Here is a 25,250-nt window from a genome sequence, read left to right as displayed (position 1 = left end):
AGTGCTATACAAATAAATTCTGATTGATTCATAGTAACGTTACGTCATTTAAATTAATGGGGATGGTGTACATGTTTCAGTTTCACCAAAAACAATAGTTTGATCCATATGGTCAAGTGACTTTGAACGACTGCTACTAGAAAGCGGAACTCTTCACAACAGATAACCTTTCCCTCTCTATTGGCATAGGTCAACAGTTGCTGCACCAACGCCATTTCTTATGCTCTACTCTCATGTCCTCTGACCTCCGATCTTAATCGTTTTGATTTATTTGATGAGTGATGTCCTTTGTGCTTTCCTGCTCTGGCTCGAATTGAAAAACATTGAACAGAAGAAGACACATTCAATGCCGCTCAATGGACAAGTGCAATGGACTGGAAACCTGCACCACCATTTGACATCACTACCCAGAGACGATAATAACAATGTCGACCTATGGGTTGAAGGATTAAACATTTGCTTCAAATAACTAAAATCTTTCATTTGATTTTAATGATTTTAAGGCATTCACACCATTTTAAGACCTACAAGTCTTAACAGATGAAGTTCCCTTTAAAAAAAAATGAAATAAATATAAAAACATGTGTTTACGGTTTCCCTTTGTAAAATATAAAATTTTGTCAAAAAAACCAAAACACTTCGGTGTGACAAATATGCAATAATAGAGGAAATGAGAAAGGGGCAAATACATATTCACACACACACACACACACACACAGATATATATATATATATATATATATATATATAAAATGACAAAATAAAGGAAAACCCTGAATAAATGAGTGGAGAAATAAAGAATGCAGATGCTTCCATACAGGTGTACTGCATGATACAATTAAGCAATTAACATCCTATCATGCTCTGTGGCATGTATAAAAAAGCTGAGCAGGCCCAGTTGACCTCTATTTTGGATAAAGATGGCAAAGATCTCAGTGGCTTTGAAAGAGGGTCACAAAGACTGCTCAACTGGCTAGTGTTTCAAGAGAAACGGAAAATAATTCAGCTACTGATTCTTACAGCTTTGGAATGCTGGGCACATTTCAACAACAACAAAAGAAATTAAAATAAATAATATCAAAGTTTTTGCACTCTACAAAAAACTTGTATTCAAGTCCTGATTGGCTACTGAATCTTACAACAAGCCTTGGAATGCTGGGCACATTTAAATAGGGATGGGAATCGCGAATCGGTTCCAAGTTGTCCTATTCATTGGAATCGTATGGCTCCGAGCTTATCAATTCCGCTTATCGAAGCCAGTATGGTTTTAGAACAGCTGCGCATTGCAAAACAATAACGTAATGCCTTGGGGGAGGCAAGCACGCAGGCAGCCTCTCTCATGTGTTTGTTTTGGACGGCAGCTGTCACAACAAATTTGATCCGGGCTGCCAGCCTTGATACATTCTGTCGCGATAAAGATTCTAAGACAACTCAGCGATTTCTCTGGACTAACGGGTTATTTTTTAGCCTGAAATGCGATCGTATTACTATATGACTACACATGTCATGTAACGTGCAAGTAGTTGGCTATCTCCCTGGATATGAAGTAAATGTTTTCACCAATAAATAATAATAATAAATGTGATTTTATCCATGGAAATAGCTATACAAAAAGGCAAAATAAATGTTGTGTTTGCGATTGCCGTCGTAGATGTCAGAAGGAAATGTCACTGACAAAAAAAGGTTTGCTCTCTTTGCTGGGCACATTTCAACAACAACAAAATATCTATGTATCTGTGTTACTGACTGTTTGGCTACCTAGCTAAGTTAGCTAAATGACCACGTTGTCGTGCACATCAATGTCATCAAGCTAATGTCATTAATAAACAAGTGAAGTCGTTATTTCGATGGCGATTAATAAATCATGTACAATGTATCTAACGTTACATTCATGCTACTAGTTTAACGTTATCTCCACACTGCTTAAGTTAATATAAAAAGAATGTACTTACCGATGAGATGAAGTGATAACACAGTTTGTAATGAGGTTAGTTAGCCTACTAAAGAAATGGTGCCTTGCTAGGTACCGTTAGCTTGTGATAGTAAGAAGCATCAAGTGTTGAACGTCACTCTGTGCACAGTGAGGGTAAAGAACAGACCTGCTGTTTTCCTATAGTGCGTTCACGTTTTAACCAACAGATGTCGCTGGTGAGCTTTCCAACCGAACCGCCCCACTGTAACTAGTTTAAAAACATCTTAAAAATACATTACATAAAATAAATAAATAAATTTCCCGATGCTTAGGCCCGGCAGGGGGTCAATTTAGGCCCGGCGGGCCGCCGGGCTTGCAATACACTGGCGAAAACCCTGCTTCACCGTAAAGCTCCGTTTTGCCCTCCCTACGACCACAGCAACAATGGTGGCGTGGTGCAATTCCGTATTCGGCATAGTTGTCAAGTATCGTCTACTAATGAAACTAAAACAAAGCATTTCTGTTTTTAACTCATACTTTGGTTGCAGTAGCATTGAATGTCTGAGCTCAGTAATCTCGGCACGCCGGCGTGCCGACCACTAGGGGCTTTGCTAAGACGTTAAAATACCAACTTCCGGTTATGCCTCTTCTACTTCCGGTTTAAGCCCTGCCCATTCTGAGTACGGATACAGATAATTTTGTTGGTTGAACGGATACAGATACAGATAATGGTGTACTCGCTCATCCCTATCTCCTACTCAAATTCAACTCAGGAGAAACAACCACATATAATCTCATTTATGTCTTACTCTGATCAAAACAAGAGATCTCTAACTGATCTTAAATAACCCTAAGTCTCCTGAACATGGGACCATGAGATCAGAGAAAGAGCTCAAAGAAAACTCAGCTATGACTCCTAGGATCTCATGATTCTTCTCAAATATGTCTGTTTTCTCATAGTGACATCATGAGAAACAACCGCATCTCAATTCAATATCTATTCGTCTTACTGAAGTCTCAAATTCATCCTCTCATTATCTCATCTTTTCTCCTAAGGAGGTTTTAGGAGCAACAATTCAAATTGAAGTGATCTCAAAAAGATGTACAATTGAGATCTTATTACTTTCTTAAGAGTTAAAGAAAAGACGACCTGAGCAAAAGATTTTTCCTCTGGGTAATGTCATAAATGCTACAGTATAATCAAATCATAACATATAAATCGGTAACTTGCCAGAATATAACAGTTGTTTGCTTTAATACGATTTTAAAAATTAGCCGCTTCCCTTGGCATGTAATCACACATCATCACATGTGCAACTTTTAGGGTGGGGTTATCTGTTTTTCTTCAACAACATGAACCAATATTTTGTGGTATTCATACAGTAAAACTAATATACTATACACATTTACTGGTATGTATTGTTATGGGATGTGACATTTAATGAAAGGTGTATTCTCAAAACGCAATACATGCCAAATGTCTCAGTTTCAAACAGTGGCCCTGTGGCTAAAAAAATTCCATTTCAGTTTGGGACTCCTTTTCATTGTAATTACAAAAATGCCCATTCGTAGAGCTAAAATGCTTTATACAGTACCACACTGTAGAAAAGATCTTCGAGAAGAAATTCATGAAAGGATTTTGTTGTCCAAACAAGTTTTCTCGGTGACTTAGTCACCAGAAAACATGTAGCCTAGGGTATAGCTGTTTGTGGCATACTTATTCTAGCTGCTGGGGTTTCAGATTCCAGAGTAGGCGCATGTCTCACTCTCACCGTAATTACAAAAAACACCCATTCGAAAAACTAAAATGCTTTATATCACACTGTAGACAAGATCTTGGTGAAGATCTTGTTCAAACAAGTTTTCCTGGTGATTCTCTTCCCCCGGCATAACTTGGACGAACTGGAATTGAACAGTCAGGATGTCAGGATATGGGTTGGCTACAATTTGAATAACATTTCATTTCAGCAGTACAAAACCCCTTCTGGGGTTATTTTGAATAGCGAGCACCAAGTTTTTTTTTTTTTTTTGGTGCCATATCACTTCTGAAATGGCTGTACAATTCTAATTCTAGGATGCTGGCAGCTATAATGTTTTTAGGACACCTAAATATACAAACATATCAATACATAATAACCAAATAACATCTGAAATGAGAATTATTGTGGTGAATAATAGTACGTAATAATCCCTTCAATGTGGTTAGATTTTTAAAAAATTGCCCCACTGATTTTGGTGAAGTGTTAAGTATCATCACAAATTCTCGTATACAGAGTCAAGTTCGCATAATCATTTCTGACTTCTAAAGTTGAAAAGTAACATTGCGGAACTGCCAGTGCACTTTTGAAACAATTTAATCTATCTACTCTGATTTAATATATTTCCATGTTAAATGACCTGTTAAAGTGAGCCCAGACGCCAATTTTGTTTAATGTTTGTGTGTGGAACCCCCATTGTGATTGCATTGCAGGCAGAATGTACAACCTCCCTACTGATGGTTCACGATAATGTTAACAAAACATTTTTATACATGTAAAATGTTCAACAAAGGCTAGCCCTATCCCAAACTAACAGTTACACAATACACCTTCAAATTTAACATTCCGTAGGATATTTTGCAGTCGGACCTTTCTGACAGCAGACAACTGAAAAGTTGTAAAACATCCAGCAATAGAGTACTGAATCGGGGCTACAATACATGCAAGCCTTTCTGACCGTCTGCACAGACTGTGTATTTTTTACTTGCGACAATGGCTACTTATTGTATTTTTCAAAGCAGCTTCATGTCACACTTTTCTAATTGTATAATATGCTGCTAAATTGTTATGTTTATTATAGTTTTAGAGTTAGCTCTATCCAATTTTCTTTTCTTCTTTTAGGCATTCGAGAGCTCAGGAGCAGGCCTTTACTAACCGGATCTATTGATGAAACTCTCTCAATGCGTCTAGCTATTCGTACTGTGAATGCGGTAGGTCATTCTTTTTTATTGTTTCATGGAATTGCAGAAAAAACCTCTGTTTGCACTAACTCATACACACACTATGAAATGTACACCAGCGAATACTGAAGTTGTGTGTAGTTGTCCCCGCGTATATATAAATAATCAAATTTCAAAACATTGTTAACCCCTTTGCATAAGCCCCATGGTGGCCAGGATGCCAGCATCCTGGGATTTCTCAACTCAGATATTCAGTGCTCCTGCAACCAAACTGTGAATGAAAACTCTGTGTTCTAGCTTTATCAGTAGACAATACATGACAACTAAGCCAAATACATAATTAAGTGCCACCATTGTTGTGTATTTCATCCATTTGACAAGCATGCCCTCCCTGCAATCCCATCTGCAACTATGCCAACTACAATAGCATCTATTTGAGAGTTCATAAAAATACACTATTTACACTAGCCATGTGCAAAACCCTACTTGCTTTTTATGACATAGCAACTCTTCAGTTTGTTCATAATTGCTTTTTTCCTTTTTTGGAAATGTACAATTTTTGCCTGCTGATGAGCATGTCTAAATCAAATTCTCTGCGGAGCCAGAAGAGGAGGAGGAAGCATGAAGTTTAGTGAGGATACATGCAAACATGGCAAAGATGTATGTATTACTGCTTGTAACATTTAAATGATTTATATTGTGTCATATTTTTGATATTATATTTGCATTGGTAATGAAAGACTACATGAAACAATACATATGCTAACCATAAAAGCCTTTGCTAATAATGGTTAGCATATGTATTCGGGGTTGCTAGTGTAGTGTAGGGGCATTGTTAGCATACCCTGGGCAGTTAGTATAGTGGCTCTTAGTGGTCTGCTTTGTTAGAACTTATACCACTCACAGTGAAACTGAGTAACTTTCAAGAGGTTTGCACTATTCTCCAATGCATTACAGACAGGCATTTACATTACAGGCATTTAGCAGATGCTCTTATCCAGAGCAACTTACACAACTTTTTACATAGCATTTACATTGCATCCATTTATACAGCTGGATATATACTGAAGCAATACTAATCTAGTATTGTAAATGGTACAAGTGTCTTGCATAATTAAAGTAATTTTAAGTCTCTATGATGCTCTCATCTGGAGTTATAAAGCCCTAAATAGAACACATTGTAAATGGGAGGAGATTGGAACGATTTGGCATCCACACTAAGGGGTTAATAGAGCTCTTTGTCAATACAATGCTTGTAAATATTTAGCTACAGTATGGTAAATAAATGGCAACTGATTATTTACAAGGTTAATTAAATTCAAAGGGCTCTCCAGCTTCTGTCCTTCATACAGTACTTTTTTCATGGTAATATGTCCGGTGACTCCTGCCATAATTCCACAAATCTGTCTTCTATGGTCTGAGCTCAGATCAAGGAGAGTTTGGATGCAGCCTTCTCATTTTGGCTATACAGATATAAAACAATCAGTTCTATTGGCTATTAACAGTGGAATTGCATCAAACCCATGTACCATATGACTTACTGTGCCCTGGGTTCTGCTTTTTCAGAAAACATTGAAAATCCATCCATCCATTATCCATACTTGCTTATCTTAGGCAGGATCGCAGGGGGTGCTGCTGGAGCCTATCCCAGTGTGTATTGGGCGAGAAGCAGGAATACATCCTGGTCAAGCTGCCAATCTATCGCAGGGCACACACACCATTCACACCTATGGGCTGTTTAGAGTCTCCAGTTAGCCTACCTGCATGTCTTTGGACTGTGGGAGGAAACCCATGCAAACACATGGAGAATATGTAAACTCCACACAGAAAGGCCCAGGCCGGATTCAAACCCAGCACCTTCTTGTTGTGAGGCGTCAGTGATACACACTGCACCACCATGCCCATCAATGAAAAAAAAGAAAAAATATACTGGCAGGTTTATACATTCAGTGATTGGGAGTTCATTGTCACTCATTCGTAATGTCACCCATTTTGGGGTTCATGAAGTCACACTCCCACCACAACCTTTTATAGCCCTGAGCAAGCTGGACAAACTCAATAACTTGAGTGATTTCTTACATCAGAGTGCAATCGCAATCAGTGCATAATTTAAGCATGTTTTGCAGGTTGTAAAATTCATTGCATTTTAAAAATGAATGTGTAAAAAAAAAAAAAAAAAAAAAGCAGCACAATGAGGGATTTGCATTTCTACGAGCATTTTGCATTCTTGTAATTTTAATATCGGGCTGTTTAAATATAAATGTCAGGGAAATGGTTGTGGGTTTTTATCAGTGACAGCTCTGCAGCTCCTCCAGATGATGTCATCTCATGGCTGCTGTGGATTAGAGCCAATCAATTTTTAATGATTGAACAGAAACTCCAGATTCCCCCCCCCCCCTCCCCCCCCCCCATCTTCTGATTTAAATTAATTATGGCTACTGGTCTTCTGTTCTGCATCTTGTAAAAGTCAGATTCATATACTTCTCACTTTCCCCCCACCCCCCTCAACATGTTAGACTGTATGTAAGTCTTTATGTATGTTCACACGGGACAGCTCAAATGTAAAAAATACAAACATTGCCACCATTATTAGTACACACACGCACACACACACACTATATTATGTTTAAATAAATTAAGAAACCTTTGACCTTGACCTCAGGACCTATTGACAACTTTCATTTTATGAAAGGAGATTTATTCCTCCCATGATTTGATTGAATCTTTTTGTGATTACTTTATGATATTATTATTATCATCATTATTATTTATTTTGCTGTAGTCTGGAGCTCTGAGTTAATTCTGTAAATCCCTATCTGAAAAAAACATGTTTTTAACATACTAAAATGCCAAGTTTCTCACACATACACAGCACTATAAGTCATGAACATTCATTTAAATGGTGTGTTCTTTCATGGGGCCATTTTTTATGTGATACTTTGATGTGACATAGAAAAGTTTTAATGAGCACAGTGTGTTCAGATGGTAAGAAGAGAGAACACAGGGCCAAGTTACTTGAAAGAACATAGAAAGCATTGGGTAGCAGCATTGCTCTGGAATACAACATGTTTAATTTGTGTTAGCTAAGTTAGCCAATATTGTTTGTAACTTGGCATAATTTTGATATCACTCCTTTTAATGGCAGGCCTAGATTTGTAGAAGTGTTTATTTATTTAGAAGTGTTAATGACTTATACTGCTTTGTATGTGTGAGTAACTTGGCATTTTTGTACGTTGAAAACACGTTTTTTTCAGATATCATTTCTTTTTGCAAAGTGTTAGTTATGAGAAAGTCATAAGAGTAAAGGTCTTTACACACCAGATGCATTTTTTTTGTGCGATTAATTCGCACGTTAATACTATTTGTCGAACCTGTATCCAGTCAATGCAAGCTTTCACATCAGCGACGAAATTTCACTGAGCGATATTGCAGATTTTATTTTTTCGGACCAAGATCGATTTTTCAGAGGTTTTGCTTCCGACATGTACACATCTGACCAATAAAATTGCTTGTTGTTGACAACGTCACATTCAAAACATTCAACATGGCGGATCATTTGATTGTCTGTTTCACAGAACTTTTTGTAGGCTATGATAAAAGGGAAAAGACCTACAAAAACAATGATTTCAATGAGCTTCAGTATGATGATGGTGTGTGTATACACTCCCAACTATGCTAATGTAACGGTAAACCACCACACATTATTTTCCAATAACGGGACTGCCCGGAGGGGTTTATTCCACTTATACAACGGGTTACCAACAATGACTATATATGGTTACTTTAATATTTATAGATTTTTATCGACTAAATCAGCTGAAAGTGAAATATTTTTCCACGGCCGTTTGGGAATAATATTTTACCACTGTCAAGCAAAACTCTGGTTGGTAGTTCTATTTGCACCGTTGTTAAGCAAAAACCTCTGGTCATTAATTCTATGAAAACAACGATTCCATCAAGAAATAATAGTTCCTTTTAGTTTTATACCATACAATTAGCACCAATTTTGGTCGTTTTTGTCATTACAAAAGGAAAGGAAAACTGCACAAAACCATAACTCAATCAAATTAATCTCCCTAGCTCTGTCTTGCTTTTTAAAATGGTTCGGTCATGCAGTGATATTGATTCCTTTTTTTTCAGTGGCGCAATTTTTTTTTAGAACCTTTAATAATTTATTTGCAAAATCGTGTCGCGCTTGATGTGGATAGTCAGGCGCGTCACAATTCGCCTCCAAATTATTCACATTTCGTGTTGTTTGTTCGTCATGTCCCTGGTGTGCAAAGACCTTAATGAATACAAATGTAGACTATGAGTACACATACATACATGCAAACATGCATGCAGCGTAGGCAGTCCCGTATGTAGACTGGTTTGACTGGGAGGCAGAGCGAGATTTTGGGAGGGCCAAGTTGAGCACATAATTCGTGATGAGTAGCGCAGCGGACCGGGGTGTAAAAATGCGAAGTAACCCTTTAAGAAACAGTTGCGTATTATGGCTATCCTTGTGTAATTTTGTACAGTCTGATCAACGTGTACCATTTAGTACTTTTGCTTTGCTATATATGTAAAACAATGGCTGTGACAAAGGGTGCGGCGGTCAACCCTAACCCTACATTATTTCCACAAGAGGTCATTTCATAGCTAAGAGATTTATTTCAGCTTTTATGTATGTCAGATTTTCAGTGGGTTAAAAGTTTACATACACTTTGTTGGTGGCATTGCCTTTTTATTTGCTTAACGTGAATCAAACGCTTGGGGTAGCCTTCCAAAAGCTTCTCACAATACTTTGCGGGATTTTTGCCCATTCCTCCTGACAGAATTGGTGTAACTCAGTCAGGTTTGTGGGCCTCTTTGCTCGGACACGCTTTTTCAGCAGTGTTGCCAGATCAGATTGACAGTTTCCAGCCCAATCACAATGTAAAACCCGCCCAATTCAATGAAAACCAGGCCTTAACTGGGCCCCAGTTTACAGCAGTTTTAGGGGGGGTGGGTGCTGCTGTTGGATCAAGGGGCAACAACTCGCCTCTATGAGTGAAGCCTTTTACCCCAGTGGCTACTCTGCGTGAACTGCAACGCCGGGTTGCAAAAAGAACTTGAAATCCCGCCCACTCAATGTCAATGGGGAAAGCCTGAAAAGAGGCCAATTTTCTCTGAGGAAATATAAAGTCAATACATTTTTTACACAAGAAATGATGGTTTAACTAGTTAATGCCATCCCTTGTAATGTCTCCCCTGGGTCTGATTTTTAAAAATAATTCTGCCAAAATTCCCAAATCTGGGTTACTTTCAGGGGGTGCAGTGTGGCTTGTCCTACTACTGTATGACCATATAAGGATTTCCCCGTCAGCGCAGCCATCACACCTGCCGCTGTGTCAATTTATTCCGCTTAGCTAGCTACATACAATCTCACCATTTAAAAGTTCAAGGTCCAGAAATGTTGTGTGCTGCGTTCAACTGTACTAACCGCTATTCTAAGGATTCTTCTCTCCAGTTCTTTCAGTTAATACATTTGAGACATTTTCAGATAAACAAGGTTCTATGTCAAAACGCGATTTCTGACCATTTCGGTGTTTCAATTGATTGATTCTCATAAAGTCTCGTCTTTTATAATTTGTATATGTTCAGGGCTCAAAATTAACGTTTTTACTTGCTAGCACTGGTGCTCCCAACTTAAAAAAGTTAGGAGCACCAGCAAAAATTTAGGAGCACCAACAACCAACAATGTATGTAATAGATTTTATTTTTTGATAAAAAATGACAAATATAACAGTACGGTTTAAAGTAACATAAAACAGTGAAAGTAGCCTTAAAAACGCATGGCCACCACTGGGGCTTTACGCAATATCCTGGGGCCAGGATTTAAAATTTGGTCTTCTGGCTCTCTGTCCCTCTTCCATCCATCTCTTCACTGAGACCGAGGCATCGAACGTCTCCAGAGGAGGACCATCTACACTGATTCAAATCAGATCTTCGACTGTGTTGGGGTTTAATGCAGATCCGATGTCCGACTTGATGCACTTCTGTGTGGAGAACCCCCTCTCACACTGCGCCGAGGACACAGGAAGGACCAACATGATCCTTACCAGGATGTTCTGAAGCCAAAATAATTTGAATATCATTATCAAGGTAGAAGTATTCAGTGGCAGCATAACATAATACAATAATTGTAACATAATACAATAATTGTAACAGTCTAAAATACATTGATCAAACTAATTTTAAACATTATATTGCATATAGCCTACCTTTAAATCCGGGCAATAGGGTTCCTTCGTCAGAATAATTTCCCATAACTCCTTGTAGCTCTTGTCTTTGAAGGACCTGAACACCAGGGTTTTCAAAGCCTGGAACTCCTCCTCACCCAGGGCACAGTCACAGCCATTCCTTAATGAAATACAATCCAACTGTAACTGGTTGGTTTTTATATGGTAGGACTTTTAACACAGAAACATTCAGAAGTCTATATTTTGATTAACCATGACTGTTACCTTTCCAGTACAACCTGAAAATGGTCCAACAAGAAGTGGACCTCCACAGCTCCTTAATCAACCAACTCCTCCACTGTCTCTGGCCAAGTGTCATGGTTGAACACCTGGAAACACTGGACCGCTTTGGTTGCTGCTGTGTCTGTTCCATGTTCTTCCCGACCTAAATAAGAAGTAAAAATTGTTTCTATAAATAGTTATTCTGTTTAGTTTTTACTTTTTATGAATAAAATAGGTGCAAACTTAGCAGTGGAATAAAAGTTTAGTAAATGGCCTGTAGTTTTGTAATGACAGTCAATGTTCTTTCGGTGCAGGTTATCAATAGTATGTATTGAAATATGTTACATATTATATTAAGCATCTTGATCTTAACATACTAAGTAGGCTGCTGAACCGGACACAGAGGTGTTTAACTGTTGCAGCAACAGTAGTGTCTATCTGCTTCTGCAGTCTGGGAGCAGTCTGACTGATTGGTCCATCCTCAGCCATATTCCCTGCCTCTCCTTTCCTCAAAGCAACTCCCTTGACAATTGAGAATGAACAGAGTACATTAGAGTACATCAAATGAATGAACTGATTCTAAGTGCCTAACTTTAACTGAATGCTTTTGCATGAAAAAGGATGTACCCGATACTTAAATTCAGGCTGTATTCACTCCTCCTGCTCTTGCTCCCTATCACTTCTCTGCCTTTTCATGTCTGCGTGGAAGGAAACCAGCCTGCCACCATGACATGGCCTCACAGCTATTGACTCAATGGTGAGGATGAGGTTCTCCAAGCTGCTGACTGCCTGTTGTTAATGTGATTCCAACAAGACATAACTTTGTACTCAACTTGGCAAGGGATTGAGATCTCAAATAATGACATGATTTATTCTTTGACCACCATGTAAAGCTCACCTAAGGGAGGATCACCTCATTTCTCTGCAGCAATAGGCTGTATTTACCGATGGCAGTAAATAAATCTGCCAAGAAATGGCAGAATGCCAGGAATGAGCCATCCTCCATGGTCTCCTTGATCTGCAAAGAACAAACAAAGCAGTGAAATGAATATTTCTGTATGATAGCCTGCTGAGAAAAAAAAAACACATTCCGTTCAATCAGAAAATAGTAATGTTGAATGTGTAAATTAATGTAGGCCATTGGTGTAGGATTTTCTTCCCCTGAGGCTTTTTTTTTTTTTTGTTTGCCCCCCTTAACTGATTTTTGGGGGCAATTTCCATACAGGTAAGACACAGCAGGTACGTTTCCACACAGTTTCAGCATATTTAATGTAATGTAATAAATTAATTAAATGAACATTTCAAAGGCATCCCCCCACCCCCTGCCCCCGCACCATTTTTTCCACTTTCAAGGACATATTTGCCCCGAGCCCCACTGTTAATTTCCACCCATAGTTTATACTGACCTTCTTTGCTCTGCCAGCTATATCAGCATTTGTTGATGAGGCGGCCAGGTGGTCCATATGAGCATGTACAACTGTGTACTGCCCTGCATCCTCCAGGGTCCCCTCCTTCTTCCCTGGCTTCAGGAGCACATCCAATGACCTGGACACGTGGCAACCATCTTGCTCCCCTGACTTTACTTGGATTGTTCACTGACACACCCAGCTCGACTCCAAGGCTCTTCAGCTCCCTTCTGGACTTAGAGCTGAAGTAGTACGTCTTCCAAACCAAGTGGAGCAGGTTGTACACATTGCCTATGTAAGGTGAATCCTTCTGGGCAGACAGTAGGGCAAGCTCCAATTTGCAACAGTGTACAAATCCAACATTTCAGTTTGCTATCAAGACAAGAGAGCCATAGCCTTTTTGTTAATCTGTGATTTAATGAAGTGGACCATTATCAGCTCACCTATGAGGCATGCAGTGAAACGGGATGATGTGCTTTCCTGCCTCCTCTTGGAGTTTCGCTGCTACTCCTCCCTTCCTCCCAAGATTCACAGCTGCTCCGTCAGCTCCCATGGCCACTGTCTTCTGGAGCCAGTCCTGGCATGACTCCCCAAGACCAGCAAATGCTGACTTAGTGGCTGCATAGATTCCTACAATAATCCCCACAGGTTAAATATAGTTTAAACACAGTTAACAACATTAATTATTTTAATTTAACAATTACATTTGTTAAATTCAGATTAATTCAGGGCAGTTTTATAGATATTGACACACTACACATGCTGTTTACAACTCCATTTTACATGGGTTACCTAATAATACTATAATAAAATAATCAGCACTACAATAACAATTAAAATAGAAAACCAACATACACGTACAGTAAGAAACACTGAATAATTGTGATAAGTGACCTTAATATAGTAAGATTGCCATTGATAACTGCAGGTAATCTATTACTTGTTACTATATAATACAAAATATTTATTAAAAAACATCCTCACCATCAGCATTGGCGTGTTCCACCTCCACATGACCGACCAGGATGTGTGTGGGCTGTCCATCAACCAGGATGCGGACATACACGATCTCGCACTCTTTGACAGACACGTCAGTGTCTCCGTCAATGATGAACGACATGTACTGAGCTAACGAAACTTTAGCAGCGGTGTGCTCGCGAATGGTATCTGCAATGACGCCGATGATGTTGGCACATGACTTGTCGTTGGCGTAAATCCATGTTGATGTCGATGCCGTTCTTTTTCATAAGAAGCAGCATAGGTTTAAATTTAGTGAAGGCGAGCTCCTCTTTGGCGATGGTGTAGGCGGTGTTAAATTTGATACTCAGCTCTGCCTCTTGAGCTGAACGGCCAGTGTTAACGGAACAGAACGTTAACGTTACTAAAAAAATCCGTAATCGTTCGCTTCATCTTAGCTTTCGATAACGCTAGCTAGATTTTGTCTTCAGGTAACATTAGTTAACGCTCTGTGTCGCGTGACAGTGGAGTGCCGTGAAAGGGAGTGATTGAAGGCTAATATCAATTTAAAATCAGCATTAAAGGTAAGAATGTCAAGCTCACGTTTGATTGGTTAGAATGGTCACTGTCAGCTCACAAGGCACATACTGAGTGTACTGACTAGCGAATGTACAGAGAAAGGGACGTTCGACTGGGGGAAAAAAAAGGTTGCACCAGAACAATTATTTGCACTCGCACAAATGCTCCCAATTATATTTTGAGGTCGCACAAATTAAATTTCGGGAGCATATGCGACCAAAACGGTCGCAATTTCGAGCCCTGTATGTTGTTCGTGAAATCAGATTTGTAAGCAGTTTTGAAGCTTCTTTAAGAAGACAAGCTAGTGAGATTTACTTAGCAAGACAGTAAGCTTGCTTCCCCTAGCTATCGATCTATCTGTTTATCTAGCTAACTTGCTAGCTAGTTATCTCGTGATATATCTGTCTAGCTATCTAGAGTTCTGTTATCTATCTGTCTATATAACTAGCTAGCTAGTTAGCTAGTGATCTATTTTATCTATTTTTATATGTAAATATCTTAATTGTGCAAGATACCTTAGTGTTAACTTTTTTTGAAATGTTATGACAGTACGGTTCTGTGGTTGCAAGGCCACGCTTGTTGTCCAGGTGTGGGCGTGTGTAATTACCATGTAAGGTAGTCGGGGTGGATTTTCCTGCAGTGGACTCCAGTCTTTCGCTCCACTGCGCTTGTGTGGGTTGCAACGGGCAATGTGGCTGCACCCTAGTTTGGGCTTCATGCGCCAGTGAGCACTAACCATAGCAAATCAGTGGATGACGTCATGGAGCGCTTCGTCCATATTTTTATACGGTCTATGTGTTGGATGCTGTTGAGGGGGGGGGGGGGGGGGTGATGCTGCTGTTGGATGCTGTCAACAGGGAGGGGGGTGGCAGGTGTTATGCATTCTGCTAATACCGCTAATTAAATCAACCGGCATCAGAGGTACAGTACTGGTATTTTCTGTGTTACTTGTTTCATAGTATTGTTTCAAATTTCATCTACCAGCCCAATGATATTTTTCACCGCCCCGCGTAATCAAAAGGAGCCCAATTGGGCGGAAACCCACCCAATATGGCAACACTGTTTTTCAGTTCAGTCCACAGATTTTCTGTGGGATTCAGGGCCATGTGATGGCCACTTCAATACTTTCACTTTGTTGTCTTTAAGCCATTTTGTTGCAACTTTGGAGGTATGCTTGGAGGTACCTTATGGAGTTATCATTTTCCTGCTGGAAAACACAGTTGCAACAAAGTTTCTAGCTGATATCTTGAGGTGTTGCTTCAGTATTCCTAGATAATCATCCTTCCTCATGATGCCACCTATTTTCTGAAGAGCACCAGTCCCTTTTCCAGCAAAAAAAACCTCACAACATGATGCTGCCACCCTCATGCTTCACAGTTGGGATGGTGTTCTTCGGATTAAAAGCCTCACCCTTTTTCCTCCATACATGCTGGTCGCTGATCATTATGGCCAAACAATTACATTTTTGCTTCATCTGACCAGAGAACACTCCTCCAAAAGGCTAGGTCTTCGTCCTGGTGATCACCTGCAAACTTCATTCTGGCTTTTTTATGCCAGTCTTGGAGTAGGGGCTTCTTCCTTGCGTGACCGCCTTTCAGGCTATGGCAATGTAGGAATCTCTTTATGGTGGATGTAGATACTTTGGTACCTGATGCTTCCAACTCCTTCACCAGTTCCTTTGTTGTTGTCTTGGGGTTCAGTGGAACCTTTCGGACCAAAGTTCATTCAGCCCTGGGAGTTAATTTGTACCTCCTTCCTGAATGATGCAGTGTCTGTGTGGTCCCAATATTTTTATATTTGCATACAATTGTTTGTACAGATGCTTGTGGTACCAAGTGACTTGAAAGAATTGAGGAAATATTGGGTAGCATTGCTTTGGAATACATCTTATGTAATTTCGGTGAGGCAAGATAGCTTATATTGTTTGTAGTACCGTAACTTGGCGTCATTTTGATATCAATACTTTTAATCGCAGGCCTGGATTTAGGCAGTCTGAATGAATGAGTTATAGACAGGGTATGTCTTGTATGTGTGAGTAACTTGGCATTTTTGTATGTTGAAAACGTGTTTTTTATGAGATCATATACACAGTGGGCTCCAGAATTATTGGCACCCTTAATAAAAATGAAGAAAAAAGGCTGCATATAATAAATGACACAGATAATAATCTATATGTTATGTTCAAACATATGGGAAAACTATATACTTTTATTTCAATACATTTACTCTCATGCTTCAATATTTAAGTAATCTATTTTTTTTATGAAAACCATAGGTTCCGTAATTATTGGCACCCCTAACAATTATTGTAAGTAAAATCAAACAAAATTCTTTGGAAGGGTGGCACGAAGACAGCCCTTACTGAGCACAATAAACAAAACCAAGAATCTGGAGCTTGCCAAACCTCATTGGAATTATGACTGGAAGAGAGTGCTATTGTCAGATGAGACCAAAATTGAACGTTTTGGCCATACACACCATCGACCTGTTTGGCGGCAAAAGAGGAATGCATACAGGAGATGTACCTCATACCTACTGTCAAATATGGAGGTGGGTCATTGATATTTTGGAGATGTATTGCTGGCAGTGGTCCCGGGGCACTATTTTAGATTAATGGCACAATGAATTCAACAAAGTACCAGGGAATTCTGGCAGAAAATTTGGTTGTGTCTGCTAAGAAGCTAGGACTTGGTCATAGGTAGCTTGTCCAGCAGGGCAATGACTCCAAGCATACATCAAAATCTAAACAGAAATGCTTAAGTGAAATCAATATCCATGTTTTCCAATGGCTCTCTCAGTCTCCAGACTTAAATTCCATCAAAAACCTATGTTCTGAACTGAAGAGGGGGGGTCCATAAGCGCAAACCCAAAGATATTGATTCTGAAAAGTTCTACATGGAGCAATGGTCAAAAATCCCTCCAAATGTATTCTCTAACCTTATCACAAATTATAGGAAAAGACTCATGGCTGTCATCTTTGCCAGGGGTGTTTTCAGAAAGTATTAAACCAGGGGTGCCAATAATTGTGGAACCAGTTTTTTGGGGAAATATTTATTTATTTAAAACATTTAAGACTTTGGTTGATTCCAATGAATCATTCATCAAGCACACTAGTTTACACATGTTGGAAAATAAAGATTATGTCAATAACTATATGTGGTAAGGTGAGTGCCACCGCTCTCGTATACAGAGAGAGACGAGTTCTTAGGTTGCACTTTGGTTTTTTATTGAAGCCGAACATACAGCTTTTCGGTTTACATAGGTTTCTTTCTTTCTCTTTCTTTCCTTCTTTCCTTCTTTCCTTCTTTTCTTCTTTCCTTCTTTCCTTCTTTCTTTAAAACTTCACCCTCTGTAATGCCGCGCGTCCTCCGTCATCAGCCACCCCGTCTGTCTAGGAGAACGCCTTTTTAAGCACCCAGGCTCACTGTCAAGGTAATCAGCACATCGTTAAACAATTAACATTTAAAGAGCAGTGCTGATTAGCAATCTCTAACAGCTGTGGCACAGAGTCCGAGAGCCCACTCTCTCTCTGCAGCCAACGCACAAACCATGCCCCCCCCCCCCACACACTACATTACTTTTTAGTTTATCATTTTTTTTTAAAGCATTTTTTGTGCATATTTATCAAGGGTGCCAATAATTCTGGAGCCCACTGTATATCATATATATATATATATATATATATATATGTTTGCTTGTGAAACTTGTCAAAATGCTGAATGATGCAACTTTGAATAATCAATAAAGTAAAGTCACAACAAATTTGCCATAAGATCCAAATCCAAACGGTGTAAACATGATTTAAAAGTCTTGCTGGAAAAGGTTCTTTTACATACTTAGGAACTTCTGAGTGGAATAGTTTGGATACGTTAATTAAATCAACTCCTTCTCTGAGAAGTTTTAAAAGGTTAACAAAATCATGGCTGACTGATAAGGTGTTGTAGTCTGTATTCCCGGTCACTTGTCTCCCCAGTACTGTCTCTGTGTCTGTGTTCCCTGAGCTGCTTCACTCCCCTGTACTTGTGTGATTTCACTATTCGGGTGGTTCCGGGTTTTCGTGGTTTCCCCCCTTCTTTCCAGTCTCGCTTTACTTCCTGCTTATTTCTAGTTTTACTAATTTCTACTAATCCCTACTAACTTATAGATTGTAAAGTACTAACCTCACTAATATACTAACATGTGAATATTACTAATGGACTAACACACACTAGTTTTGGGTTTTTGATAGTTTAGATCACTATACTAATACATTAACCAGTCTCCCCTTTTCCATGCTGTGCTGTAGCTCCGCCCCTTTTCTTTCTAGCCTGCTCTAACGCTGAGTTCTGCAATTGCCTGCACCTGTCTCTTGCTCTGACTGCACCTCTCTCTCTGCACGTGTTTTACCTGCTTCACCCAGGCCGTCTATTATCATTGTTGTCTATGTGATTCCAGTCCGCGTTTTGTCAGTCCCGTCATTGAATTAGTTTTCCTAATGTTCTTCACCTGGATGTTGTTTGTTACCCCTCACTCACTTAGCCCCTCCTTGATTGTTACCTTCCCCAGTGTATAAATGTCAGTCTTTTCCACCAGCTCAGAGTCAGAACGTTGATCGTATTCATTGTGCCGATTATTTGTAAGCCTTTGTCTATCGAGATTCCTGCGACACCCCTTTGCCCGACTTCGAGTTTGCCTGCCCCTTTTGGTTTTGTTTGCTTCTGGTTCGACCTTCGCTTTGCCTTGACTTCTCTTTTGCCTGTCCCTTTGTACCTCCGCCATTCTGATCTCCTGGTTTTTGATTTTTTGCCTGTCTTTTCACTATTCTTTTGGAAACTCGATTCGGCACCGTCCTCTCTCTGATTACCTGGCTTCGAACCTCGGACTGATTAAAGACAACGTTTTTTGGATTTCCCTGGTCTGCGTTTGGGTCCTTACTCAGAACATAACAGTACGTTCTGACCAGGATGGACCCAGCGGACCCTGCCCAGGTACAATTTGTACTTGGGCAGCAGGGAGCCATGTTGGGACGCCACCAGTCCCACTTGGAGTCGGTCTCTCACCAGCTGCAGACTCTAACCTCCTGCGTGGCGGAGCTGACATCTGCACTCCGGGCTTCCTCGCCTGGCTTCGCTCCCCAGCAACCTGCGGCTCTCGCTACGCCTGACATCCCACCTGCACGTGCTCGTGAACCCCACCTTCCTCCTCCGGAGAAGTACGACGGAGAACCTGGTGGCTGCCACCCATTCCTTACCCAGTGCCGGCTGATCTTCCAGCTACAGCCAGCTACCTTCCCCACTGAGCAGGCCCGAGTTGCCTACATAATCACGCAGCTCACTGGGCGAGCTAGGAAGTGGGGAACGGCTGCCTGGGAGGAGGGGCTTCCCTGCGTGCAGACCTCCACGCTGCTCGCAGAAGAGATGAAACGGGTCTTTGACCGCTCCAAGCACGGCCATGATGCGGCGCAAGAACTCCTGCGCATGCGCCAAGGTGGAATGACAGTGTCGGACTTCGCCATCGACTTTCGTACTCTGGCTACCGCCAGTGGCTGGGAGAAGAAAGCTCAGTACGACACCTTCCTCAATGGCCTGTCTGAGCGCGTGAAGGACGAGCTGCTGACCCGGGACCTGCCCGAGGACTTCAACGATCTCATTGCCCTGGCTATCCGCGTGGATTCACGCATCCAGGAGCGCCAACGGGCTCGCAGTCAAGGGGTCTACAACCGAGCAGTCACTGAGAGGTCCAGGACCACTGCTGCACCCCCTACCAATCCCAAACCTCCTCCAGTCATGATGTCGGACCCGGAACCTATGCAAGTCAACCGTGCTCGCCTGACCCAGGAGGAGAGGGATAGAAGGATGCACACCAGGTCATGCCTCTACTGTGGGAAACCAGGTCACTACGTCGCAGCCTGCCCGCTAAAAGACAACGCCCGCTAGTGCATCGAGGAGCACTAGTGGGCATGATTCCGACTGAATCCTCCTCAAAACACCGGACTTGCCTGCCTGTCACCATTGAGTGGGGGGGACGTACCAAAGGGACCACCGCTCTCATCGACTCCGAGGCCGAGGAGAACTTCCTGGACGCTGGGGCAGCCGAGAGATGGGGGATTCCCTTGGAGAAGATGTCATGCCCCCTAGTGGCCAACTCGCTCAATGGTCAGAGGTTGGCGAACATCACTCACACCAGCGTTCCTCTCAAGGTTCGGCTCTCCGGTAACCATCAAGAAGAGCTTCGGTTCCACATCATTGAATCTCCCCACTCACCCATCATTCTCGGGCACCCCTGGCTTGAGAAGCACAACCCCACCTTGGAGTGGAACTCGCACAAGATTTTGGGCTGGAGCCCATTCTGTTTAGCATCTTGTCTGCGAGAGGCCCATTCTTCTGTTCCCGAGTCACCTCATCCCGAGAAGCCGACGGATCTGTCGGCGGTTCCTCCCGAGTACCTGGACCTAGAAGAGGTCTTCAGCAAATCCCGAGCCACCTCTCTGCCTCCTCACCGCCCCTACGACTGCGCCATTGACCTGAAGCCCGGCACCACTCCCACCAGAGGTCGATTGTTCTCTCTGTCTCGGCCAGAGACGGAAGCTATGAACAAATACCTCCAGGAGTCCGTGACTGCCGGCATCATCCGTCCTTCATCCTCACCAGCGGGGGCCGGATTCTTCTTCGTGGGGAAGAAGGATGGCTCACTCCGGCCGTGCGTCGACTACCGAGCCCTCAATGACATTACGGTCAAGAACCGTTACCCACTTTCCCTCATGGCCTCCGCCTTTGAACTCCTGCAAGGAGCCACGATATTTACCAAGCTAGACCTGCGCAACGCCTATCACCTGGTGCGCATTTGAGAGGGCGACGAATGGAAGACAGCCTTCAACACTCCTACCGGACACTGGGAGTATTTGGTGATGCCCTTCGGGCTCACAAACGCACCAGCTATTTTCCAGACTCTGGTTAATGATGTTCTGAGGGACTGGATAAATAAGTTCGTTTTCGTATACCTGGATGATATCCTGATCTTTTCCAAAACTAAGGAGGAACATATCATCCAGGTCCGCAAGGTGCTCCAGAGACTGTTGGAGAACTGCTTATTCGTCAAGGCGGAGAAATGTGAATTTAGTTGTAACACCACTTCTTTCCTGGGATACATCATCTCCGCCGGCAGCATTCAGATGGACCCCCAGAAGATCCGGGCGGTTGTGGAATGGCCTCAGCCAGACTGTCGTCGGGAACTGCAACGTTTCCTGGGCTTCGCCAATTTTTACCGCCGTTTCATCCGTAATTACAGTTCTCTGGCAGCCCCACTCACCGCCCTCACATCCATTAAGACCCGATTCCAGTGGAACGCCCAGGCTGAAACAGCCTTCCGAGCCCTCAAGAACCACTTCACCTCTGCACCCATCCTTGTTCATCCTGATTCTGCAGCTCAGTTCATCGTAGAGGTTGATGCCTCCAACATTGGGGTGGGAGCCGTTCTCTCTCAGCGTTCACCCAGCGACAATAAGATCCATCCCTGTGCCTACTTTTCTCACCGCCTGACACCCACGGAACAGAACTACGACATTGGGAACCGTGAGCTGTTGGCGGTGAGGATGGCTTTGGGAGAATGGCGCCATTGGCTGGAGGGTTCTGAAACACCTTTTCTGGTGTGGACTGATCACAAGAACCTGGAGTACCTTCACACAGCCAAACGCCTCAACTCTCGCCAGGCCCGATGGGCACTATTCTTCTCCAGATTTGACTTTACCCTTGCTTACCGCCCCGGGTCGAAGAATACCAAGCCTGACGCCCTCTCCCGCCGGTTTGAACCACCCACCAAGGATCCTTCACCTGACACCATCCTCCCGCGGAGGTGTTTCATCAATGCCATTCACTTGGACATCGAGGAGATGGTTCGTAAGGCCCAGGAGAATGAGGCTGGTCCAAGTAATTGCCCAGCGGATCGTCTCTACGTTCCTGCCCAAGTTCGCTCTCAAGTTCTCCTTTGGGGCCACGCTTCGCAACTCTCATGCCACCCGGGGGCCACCAGAACCAGGACATTTATTCAGAGACGTTTTTGGTGGCCCTCCATGAAACAAGAGATCTTGGACTTTGTGGCTGCCTGCTTGGTCTGTGCCCAGAACAAACCCTCTCACCACCCACCCTCAGGTCTGTTACAACCCCTCCCCATCCCACACCGCCCCTGGTCTCACATAGCGTTAGATTTCATCACAGGCTTACCCCCATCCAACACTTTCACCACTATCCTCACCATAGTTGATAGGTTCTCTAAGGCTGTTCACTTCGTTCCCCTCACCAAGCTTCCCTCTGCTAAAGAAACCGCCAACTTACTCATTCATCACGTTATTAGACTACACGGCATCCCCACTAACATAGTTTCCGATAGAGGCCCCCAGTTCACTGCACGTTTCTGGAAAGCTTTCTGCTCACTGTTGGGTTCCTCCATTAGTCTATCCTCAGGATTTCACCCCCAGACCAATGGCCAGACCGAGCAGGCCAATCAAGTCATCGAAAATGTCCTTAGATGCCTCTGCTCCAAGAACCCCTCCTCATGGTCTTATCAGCTACCCTGGGCAGAGTATGCCATAAACTCACACACCTCCTCTTCCAAACTTTCTCCATTCGAGTGCTGCCTAGGGTACCAGCCGCCTCTGTTCCCTAGTCAGGAGGAGGAGGTGGGGGTCCCCTCAGCTGAAGCCTTCATCCGGCGCTGCAGAAGGACATGGAAGACCGCTCGCCTCAACTTGCTTCGAGCCAGCGCCAGGATGAAGGTGACGGCCGATCGCCGCCGCTCTAAAGCCCCCTCCTACAGAGTTGGACAGCGTGTTTGGCTCACCACCAGAGACATTCCCCTACGTGTTGAGTCCCAGAAGTTAGCTCCTCGTTTTATTGGCCCCTTCCCTATTGTTAAAATCCTCAGCCCCACTGCTGTTATATTAAAGTTACCCTCCACCATGCGCAGAATTCACCCCACTTTTCATGTTTCCCGCTTAAAACCCGTTGTTACCCATCCCCTCTGCCCTGCCCCTGAGCCCCCCCCTCCCCCCCGACTCATTGATGGTGGTGATGCCTACACCGTGAACAAACTGTTGGATGTTCGTCGTTGGGGTCGCGGCCTTCAGTACCTGGTGGACTGGGAAGGCTACGGCCCCGAGGAAAGAAGCTGGATCCCCTCTCGCTTCATTTTGGATAAGCAGATTATTAAGGACTTTCATGTCAAACACCCTGTGCCACCGGTGAAAACGCCAAGAGGCGTTTCCTAGGGGGGGGGGGGTACTGTTGTAGTCTGTATTCCCGGTCACTTGTCTCCCCAGTACTGTCTCTGTGTCTGTGTTCCCTGAGCTGCTTCACTCCCCTGTACTTGTGTGATTTCACTATTCGGGTGGTTCCGGGTTTTCGTGGTTTCCCCCCTTCTTTCCAGTCTCGCTTTACTTCCTGCTTATTTCTAGTTTTACTAATTTCTACTAATCCCTACTAACTTATAGATTGTAAAGTACTAACCTCACTAATATACTAACATGTGAATATTACTAATGGACTAACACACACTAGTTTTGGGTTTTTGATAGTTTAGATCACTATACTAATACATTAACCAGTCTCCCCTTTTCCATGCTGCGCTGTAGCTCCGCCCCTTTTCTTTCTAGCCTGCTCTAACGCTGAGTTCTGCAATTGCCTGCACCTGTCTCTTGCTCTGACTGCACCTCTCTCTCTCTGCACGTGTTTTACCTGCTTCACCCAGGCCGTCTATTATCATTGTTGTCTATGTGATTCCAGTCCGCGTTTTGTCAGTCCCGTCATTGAATTAGTTTTCCTAATGTTCTTCACCTGGATGTTGTTTGTTACCCCTCACTCACTTAGCCCCTCCTTGATTGTTACCTTCCCCAGTGTATAAATGTCAGTCTTTTCCACCAGCTCAGAGTCAGAACGTTGATCGTATTCATTGTGCCGATTATTTGTAAGCCTTTGTCTATCGAGATTCCTGCGACACCCCTTTGCCCGACTTCGAGTTTGCCTGCCCCTTTTGGTTTTGTTTGCTTCTGGTTCGACCTTCGCTTTGCCTTGACTTCTCTTTTGCCTGTCCCTTTGTACCTCCGCCATTCTGATCTCCTGGTTTTTGATTTTTTGCCTGTCTTTTCACTATTCTTTTGGAAACTCGATTCGGCACCGTCCTCTCTCTGATTACCTGGCTTCGAACCTCGGACTGATTAAAGACAATGTTTTTTGGATTTCCCTGGTCTGCGTGTGGGTCCTTACTCAGAACATAACATAAGGTTCCTATGCAGTTATCCCTTTTGCTCCTGTCGGACAAGCAAGGATTAATTAAGAATATGTTTATAACTGAATCCAGCGGTTCCAACAGTCAATGCCCTTGTTAAACTGTTCAGCACTCTGAATACTGAACCAAGCGATATTGCATGCTAGAACCCCTCACTTAACCTACATGTAAAATATATTTTATTTGATTTAATTTAATAATTATGTTTAAAATTTGAATTATCAATTAAATCACCAAATTCATTGATAGGTCAGTCTACAGTGCACTGGTGGAATCAACCAACAAGTCAAAACAAGCTCTATTCCAGGTTTTAAGATAAAATAATTGAATTCAGTAAGAAGCAGTCAATTATATTAATTAATTGAAAACATACATTCTTTATTGAATGCAGGCACTCTACTTCTAAATTACCCAACAGAAGACATAATACAAAACATTAAACAACTAATCTAGAAATACAAGAAAATAGAGAGAGAGAGAGAGAGAAACGGATCGGCCAGACCTTGCCAAAGTATTACCCACTTCCAGTATAAGCACCACAAGGAAACAAGCTAAAAACACACAACCTAGGAACCACCACCAAAATAAAAAGAGGAAAACTATTCTTCTTCCAGGCTCCGAATCCAAACGCAACACAAAAACTTTTTCCTGTGGCCATCTTAAATACCTTACCCAGCATGGCTTTAGGATGTTTGCCCTGATTGGGTGATGCCGGG

At 42.4% G+C, this 25,250-nt stretch overlaps 1 long non-coding RNA gene across 1 annotated transcript; it reads right to left on the bottom strand.

Moving 5' to 3' along the window:
* Positions 1–10,674: 10,674 nt before the first annotated feature.
* On the bottom strand, positions 10,675–11,490 carry LOC118237202. Its single transcript, XR_004767131.1, has 3 exons — positions 11,339–11,490; positions 11,096–11,234; positions 10,675–10,942 (listed from the first exon to the last, which is right to left on the bottom strand). It is a non-coding gene; the product is annotated as an uncharacterized LOC118237202 (long non-coding RNA).
* Positions 11,491–25,250: the final 13,760 nt, after the last annotated feature.

This window comes from Anguilla anguilla, chromosome 10 (genome assembly GCF_013347855.1).
Source record: "Anguilla anguilla isolate fAngAng1 chromosome 10, fAngAng1.pri, whole genome shotgun sequence".
NCBI classification, from domain to species: domain Eukaryota; kingdom Metazoa; phylum Chordata; class Actinopteri; order Anguilliformes; family Anguillidae; genus Anguilla; species Anguilla anguilla.
This window is presented reverse-complemented; position numbering and strand designations above follow the sequence as displayed.